Raw genomic sequence first — 7882 nt, 5'->3', positions numbered from 1 at the left:
CTCTAATGCCTAACCCATAAACGATAGTGGTAATTCGATAAGAGACATCATGGCATGCACCATATCCAATAGGGTGCAGTTATGATGTTCGGACACACCATCACACTGTGGTGTTCCAGGCGGTATAAATTGTGAAACACTTTCCACAATGTCTTAATTGTGTGCCAAACTCGTAACTCAGATACTCATCTCTATGATCATATCACAGACATTTTATCCTCTTGTCACGACGATCTTCAACTTCACTCTGAAATTACTTGAACCTTTCAATAATTCAGACTTGTGTTTCATCAAGTAAATACACTCAGCATCTACTCAAATCATCTGTGAAGTAAGAACATAACGATATCCACTGCATGCCTCAGCACTCACTGGACTGCATACATCAAAATGTATTACTTCCAATAAGTTGCTCTCTTGTTCCATCTCACTGAAAACGAGGCCTTTCAGTCATCTTGCCCATGTGGTATGATTTGCATGTCTCAAGTGATTCAAAATCAAGTGAGTCCAAACGATCCATCTGCATGGAGTTTCTTCATGCATATATACCAATAGACATGGTTCGCATGTCTCAATCTTTTCAAAAACGAGTGAGTCCAAAGATCCATCTACATGGAGCTTCTTCATGCGTTCTATACCAATATGACTCAAATGGCAGTGCCACTATTTTATATCTTTTGGCACGAACATGTGTATCACTGCGATCGAGATTCATTTTAGGTGCAAGACCATTGAAGGTATTATTCAAATAAACAGAGTAACCATTATTCTCCTTAAATGAATAACCGTATTGCGATAAACATAATCCAATCATGCTCAACGCAAACACCAAATCTCGATGGTAGAGGGAGCATGCGATGCTTGATCACATCAACCTTGGAAACACTTCCAACACATATCGTCATCTCACCTTTAGCTAGTCTCCGTTTATTCCGCAGCTTTTATTTCGAGTTACTAACACTTAGCAACCGAACCGGTATCTAATACCCTGGTGCTGCTAGGAGTACTAGTAAAGTACACATTCATATAATGTATATCCAATATACTTCTGTCGACCTTGCCTGCCTTCTCATCTACCAAATATCTAGGGTAGTTATGCTTCAGTGACCGTTCCCCTCATTACAGGAGCACTTAGTCTCGGGTTTGGGTTTAACTTTGGGATTCTTCGCTAGAGGAGCAGATGATTTGTTGTTTCATGAAGTATCCTTTCTTGCCCTTGCCCTTCTAGAAACTAGTGGTTTTACTAACCATCAACAATTGATGCTCCTTCTTGATTTCTACTTTCGCGGTGTCAAACATCGCGAGTTGCTCAAGGATCATCATATCTATCCCTGATATGTTATAGTTCATCACGAAGCTCTAATAGCTTGGTGGCAGAGACTATGGAGAACCATCACTATCTCATCTGGAAGATTAACTCCCACTCGATTCAAGTGATTGTGGTACTCAGACAATCTGAGCACATGCTCAATGATTGAGATTTTCTCCCTTAGTCTGCAGGCTTAAGAAACTTGTCAGAGGTCTCATACCTCTTGACGTGGGCACTAGTCTGAAATCCCAATTTCAGTCTTCGAAACATCTCATATGTTCTGCGACGTTTCAAAACCGTCTTTGGTGCCACAATTCTAAACCGTTAGCATTACGCACTGAACTATCACGTAGTCATCAAAATGTGTATGTCAGATGTTCCGCAACATCTATAGACGACGCTGAGGTTCAGCACACCGAGCGGTGCATTAAGGACATAAGCCTTCTGTGCAGCAATGAGGACAATCCTCAGTTTACGGACCCAGTCCGCATAATTGCTACTATCAACTAATTTTCTCTAGGAACATATCTTAATCAGTAGAACTAAAGCGCAAGCTATGACATAATTTGCAAAGATCTTTTGACTATGTTCATGATAATGAAGTTCATCTGATTAATGAACTCCCACTCAGATAGACATCCCTCTAGTCATCTAAGTGATACATGATCCGAGTCAAACTAGGCCGTGTCCGATCATCACGTGAGACAGACTAGTCATCATCGGTGAACATCTCCATGTTGATCATATCTACTATACGACTCATGTTTGACCTTTCGATCTCTTGTGTTCCGAGGCCATGTCTGTACATGCTAGGCTCGTCAAGTCAACCTAAGTGTTTCGCATGTGTTCCGAGGCCATGTCTGTACATGCTAGGCTCGTCAACACCCGTTGTATTCGAACGTTAGAATCTATCACACCCGATCATCACGTGGTGCCTCGAAACAACGAACCTTCGCAATGGTGCACAGTTAGGGGGAACACGTCTCTTGAAATTTTAGTGAGGGATCATCTTATTTATGCTACCGTCGTTCTAAGCAAATAAGATGTAAACATGATAAACATCACATGCAAATCATAAAGTGACGTGATATGGCCAATATCATCTTGCGCCTTTGATCTCCATCTTTGAGGCGCGGCATGATCACCTTCGTCACCGGCATGACACCATGATCTCCATCATTGTGTCTTCATGAAGTTGTCTCGCCAACTATTACTTCTACTACTATGGCTAACGGTTAGCAATAAAGTAAAGTAATTACATGGCGTTTTCATTGACACGCAGGTCATACAACAAATCAAGCAACTCCTATGGCTCCTGCCGGTTGTCATTCTCATCGACATGCAAGTCGTGATTCCTATTACAAGAACATGATCAATCTCATACATCACATATATCATTCATCACATCCTTTTTGGCCATATCACATCACATAGCATACCCTGCAAAAACAAGTTAGACGTCCTCTAATTGTTGTTGCATGTTTTACGTGGCTACTATGGGTTTCTAGCAAGAACGTTTCTTACCTACGCAAAAGCCACAAAGTGATATGCCAATTTCTATTTACCCTTCATAAGGACCCTTTTCATCGAATCCGATCCGACTAAAGTGGGAGAGACAGACACCCGCTAGCCACCTTATGCAACTAGTGCATGTCAGTCGGTGGAACCTGTCTCACGTAAGAGTACGTGTAAGGTCGGTCCGGGCCGCTTCATCCCACGATGCCGCCGAATCAAGATAAGACTAGTAACGGCAAGAAGAATTGGCAACATCAACGCCCACAACTGCTTTGTGTTCTACTCGTGCATAGTAACTACGCATAGGCCTGGCTCATGATGCCACTGTTGGGGGATCCTAGCAGAATTCAAAAATTTTCTACGCATCACCAAGATCCATCTATGGAGTATACTAGCAACGAGGGGAAAGGAGTGCATCTACATACCCTTGTAGATCGCGAGCGGAAGCGTTCCAATGAACGGGGTTGATGGAGTCGTACTCGCCGTGATCCAAATCACCGATGACCGAGTGCCGAACGGACAGCACCTCCGCGTTCAACACACGTACGGAGCAGCGATGTCTCCTCCTTCTTGATCCAGCAAGGGGGAAGGAGAGGTTGATGGAGATCCAGCAGCACGACGGCGTGGTGGCGGAAGTAGCGGGGTCTCGGCAGGGCTTCGCCAAGCTTCTGCGAGAGGGAGAGGTGTTGCAGGGGGGGAGGGAGGCGCCAGGGGCTGTCATACTGCTGCCCTCCCTCCCCCCCACTATATATAGGCCCCCTGGGAGGGGGGGGGCGCCGGCCTGGATCCCATCTACAAGGGGGGGCGGCGGCCAGGGGGAAACTTACCCCCAAGGCAAGTGGGGCGCCCCCCACCCTAGGGTTTCCAACCCTAGGCGCAGGGGGGAGGCCCATGGGGGGCGCCCCAGCCCACTAAGGGCTGGTTCCCTTCCCAATTCAGCCCATGGGGCCCTCCGGGATAGGTGGACCCACCCGGTGGACCCCCGGGACCCTTCCGGTGGTCCCCATACAATACCGGCGACCCACGAAACTTTTCCGGTGGCCGAAACTTGACTTCCTATATATAATTCTTCACCTCCGGACCATTCCGGAACTCCTCGTGACGTCCGGGATCTCATCCGGGACTCCGAACAACTTTCGGGTTTCCGCATACTAATATCTCTACAACCCTAGCGTCAACGAACCTTAAGTGTGTAGACCCTACGGGTTCGGGAGACATGCTGACATGACCGAGACGCCTCTCCGGTGAATAACCAACAGCGGGATCTGGATACCCATGTTGGCTCCCACATGTTCCACGATGATCTCATCAGATGAACCACGATGTCGAGGATTCAATCAATCCCGTATACAATTCCCTTTGTCAATCGGTACGTTACTTGCCCGAGATTCGATCGTCGGTATCCCAATACCTTGTTCAATCTCGTTACCGGCAAGTCACTTTACTCGTACCGTAATGCATGATCCTGTGGCTAACTCCTTAGTCACATTGAGCTCATTATGATGATGCATTACCGAGTGGGCCCAGAGATACCTCTCCGTCATACGGAGTGACAAATCCCAGTCTCGATCCGTGTCAACCCAACAGACACTTTCAGAGATACCCGTAGTGTACCTTTATAGTCACCCAGTTACGTTGTGACGTTGGGTACACCCAAAGCACTCCTACGGCATCCGGGAGTTACACGATCTCATGGTCTAAGGAAAAGATACTTGACATTGGAAAAGCTCTAGCAAACGAACTACACGATCTTTTATGCTATGCTTAGGATTGGGTCTTGTCCATCACATCATTCTCCTAATGATGTGATCCCGTTATCAACGACATCCAATGTCCATGGTCAGGAAACCGTAACCATCTATTGATCAACGAGCTAGTCAACTAGAGGCTTACTAGGGACATGGTGTTGTCTATGTATCCACACATGTATCTGAGTTTCCTATCAATACAATTCTAGCATGGATAATAAACGATTATCATGAACAAGGAAATATAGTAATAACCAATTTATTATTGCCTCTAGGGCATATTTCCACCAATAGTCTGTAGAGTTTAATTAGTGCAACTTTGCTTGTCTGTAGTAAGTACTATTGTTCAGTACTTGATTTGTGTGTGTGAACCCTGTATTGTTTAGTACTGCCGCTTTTGGTGTGTGGTGAGTCCTGAGAACAGTCTATGTTAATGTCTGTCCACTCAATTCAGTATGTATATTTTGAAGTATCCAGATCATCTTTTTTGTGAGGACGGTTTATCAATTATGGTTACACTCCAATATCTGTATGCATTGTAGGGTTTATCGCACCCACCAGGATTTCTAGTCCCATGGATGTTCGGTCCATACGATTTGTCACGACCTTTGGACTGTCCTGCTTGTGGGAGTTAGCGGGGGCCCTGCATGCCACACATAGTTGGACGATCAATCTTCTATTTACAACTTGAACATAGTGATTTCCTGGTAAGGATTCACTCGTGTCACAACAAGTAAATCTTATAGATTTACTGTCTAAATCTTATTTATTTAATGTCATGTTTTCTTACTTTTGCTACAATTTTACGATGCAGGTTTTGCCATGTGACATTCATCACAGAATAAACCATTTGGTTTGCTCTAGGATGGTTATTTTTGTAGGTTTCACTTCTTATGTCGTGTCAGTAACGAAGGCACTGTCCATCACTTATATTACTGGACATAATTGGATCAGTCTATTGTCTCAGTACAATCCGAAGCCCTATGATGAACTGCAGTTTGGTTTAACAAAGACGTCACAATTAGTCCTTCTCGCATTTAAAAGAAATGAAGAAAAAGACTGGATCACGTCATGGAGCCTAGTCAAGTTAGAAAGCTGATCATAGCAGACCAGACACGATCGCTGCTGTCTCGCACATCGGTACCACCTTCAGCAACGGATCGAGCACCGACACCTTCTCCGACGGCACTTGCTCTAGCACTGACAGCGGCAACAGCTCAGTCTAATCCACCTGAGGATTGGGCACTGACCTTGTCAGTGGATCAGGCTGATCTATCGGAGGATCGGGCATCGACACCGGCACCAGCTCTACAAGGAGCACCATCTCCGGTAGCAGCGGCGGCACTACCAGTCACACCAGCACGGGCACCAGCAACGACTCCGGCACCTACTCCAACACTTGCACTTGCATCTGCTCTAGCCCGTGCAGCGGCAACGTAACCAGCAGTTGCACCAACAGCATACTGGGCTGCAGTTCGCACTGCATATACCAAAGTCCTTACAAAAACCGACATCTCCACCTTGGTAAGAATTGGCCGCCCAAGTGCTTCGTTCTTTTTTCTTTCCATGTTGTTTCACATGATTCACTTTGTTGATCTAACTGTTTGTGTATGTCTTCTTGTTTGCAAATAGAGAATTCCTAGCGCAACGAGCGAGTCGTTCAACAATCCGGGCGACCGTGGCCAAGTTTCTCTTACCATGCACAACCTTGGTGTGAATGAACCTTCTCAATATACCGTAAGTACAAAGGATGGTCGCATGATGATTGATTCTAAAGGATGGTCAAGGTTCAAATCTAAATCAAATCTTGCGGTAGATGATGATGTCAAAATTGAAATTTCTCGGCAAGGAGAGCCGGTCCAAATCAACTTTGAAATTCTTCAGTAGCAGGACGTAACTGCCGAACTGATCTATCCTCCGAGAGATTTTGATGTAATAATCTAGCATGGTGAAACCAGTGTCCTGTGTGTATAAGTAGTACGGCAGTATTATTTATCACATAGGATATTGTTGATAGAATTGCAACTCTGATTGCTGGTTAGGAACTGTTGTTCGATTTCATTCTAACAGCTGTCGTGCTTTATTCAATTTTCTGTATTCGCCTTGCGACAGCATCGAAAACCAGCGTCATACCAATCGCTTGCAATATGAAAAGCGCTGAGGTAGAACACATGGGCCCCCAAACATGCAGGCCCACCAGCCTGTGGCCCAAAGTCCAGAACCGTGAGCATGTCTGAGTATTATATTCTCAACTGAACCCCCATATTATGTTAGGTATATACCCCTAGATTTTTCTTATGTATAAAGTTGTGATATAAAAGATTTTTATATTTCTTTACAAAGGGATTATCTCTCTGTCGGAAATATATTTATGTGTAACTAGTTACTCCTGCCTTTCTACTGCCTTCCGCTAATATGTGGGGCATCCGACAACGGGGTCCACGTGCCATGCACCAAATTAGAGTGCACAACTGCACGGTAGACTCACCCCATTCGTAGCGCCACAGTAATGCCCAATGAGACGTCAAATCACAAAAACCCCCCCACCTTTCCAGCTTTAGTAGTAAGCTGGACGGATGAAGCAGCAATATTTCACAGGGCCTAAATCCCCTTCTCCCTCGTCTGCTTGTTCAGAGAAAAACCCCTCTCAGCGATTGCATAGGGTTCTCTCATGGAGAACCAGGTACGAATTCTTCATCCATCCCCGATAAATCCAAGTCCCTTGGTCGCGGGTAATCCTAGGATGGCAGCCGCCGCCGTTGATGCATTTTTCTTCCTACTGAATCTAGTGTGCTTCTTTTGCAGTGCTCGAAGTGCGAGGACCCTACAGGTTTCTGCTCCCTCGGCAAGATGCCACACTTGTTCCTTCTCATCCTAACACATGATTTTAAAACGCGCACAGTATGTTCCTAGAATCCTCTTTTCTATCCGGGAGGGTGGGATTTTTTGAACATGCTGTCGACTAATTTGGAAATTTGGATTGCTATATTTGGATAAATGGTACTAGTACCATGGTCAACACTGACGTGAAGGAGGAAATTATTTCTAGATTTGGATAGGGAATACATTGTGTTCTCATATTATTTTGCCTGCAGTGCATTCCTTGCTCTGCCAGAACACATGTACTCAAGATGCTCGGCCTTGCCATAACTAAATACACCAGTTTAATGGTCACACTGCAGACATGCCATGGATATAAGTTTCAAGTTGGGTTCATGAACCAAGAAGATTGCTGCTTTTTTGTGGCCGAACTTGTATAAACTTTCTCAAGTGTTACAGACTGAAAGTTGGTGCACGAATGTTGATGGAA

At 45.0% G+C, this 7882-nt stretch overlaps 1 long non-coding RNA gene across 1 annotated transcript; it reads left to right on the top strand.

Moving 5' to 3' along the window:
- The first annotated feature begins 2630 nt into the window (after positions 1 to 2630).
- Positions 2631 to 5600, top strand: LOC141028134 (uncharacterized). The gene is made up of 2 exons (XR_012190414.1): positions 2631 to 5279; positions 5387 to 5600. It is a non-coding gene; the product is annotated as an uncharacterized lncRNA (long non-coding RNA).
- Positions 5601 to 7882: the final 2282 nt, after the last annotated feature.

This window comes from Aegilops tauschii, chromosome 7 (assembly GCF_002575655.3).
Source record: "Aegilops tauschii subsp. strangulata cultivar AL8/78 chromosome 7, Aet v6.0, whole genome shotgun sequence".
NCBI classification, from domain to species: Eukaryota; Viridiplantae; Streptophyta; class Magnoliopsida; order Poales; family Poaceae; genus Aegilops; species Aegilops tauschii.
Note: the sequence above shows the minus strand (reverse complement) of the source record. Positions and strands in the feature narration are given on the sequence as shown.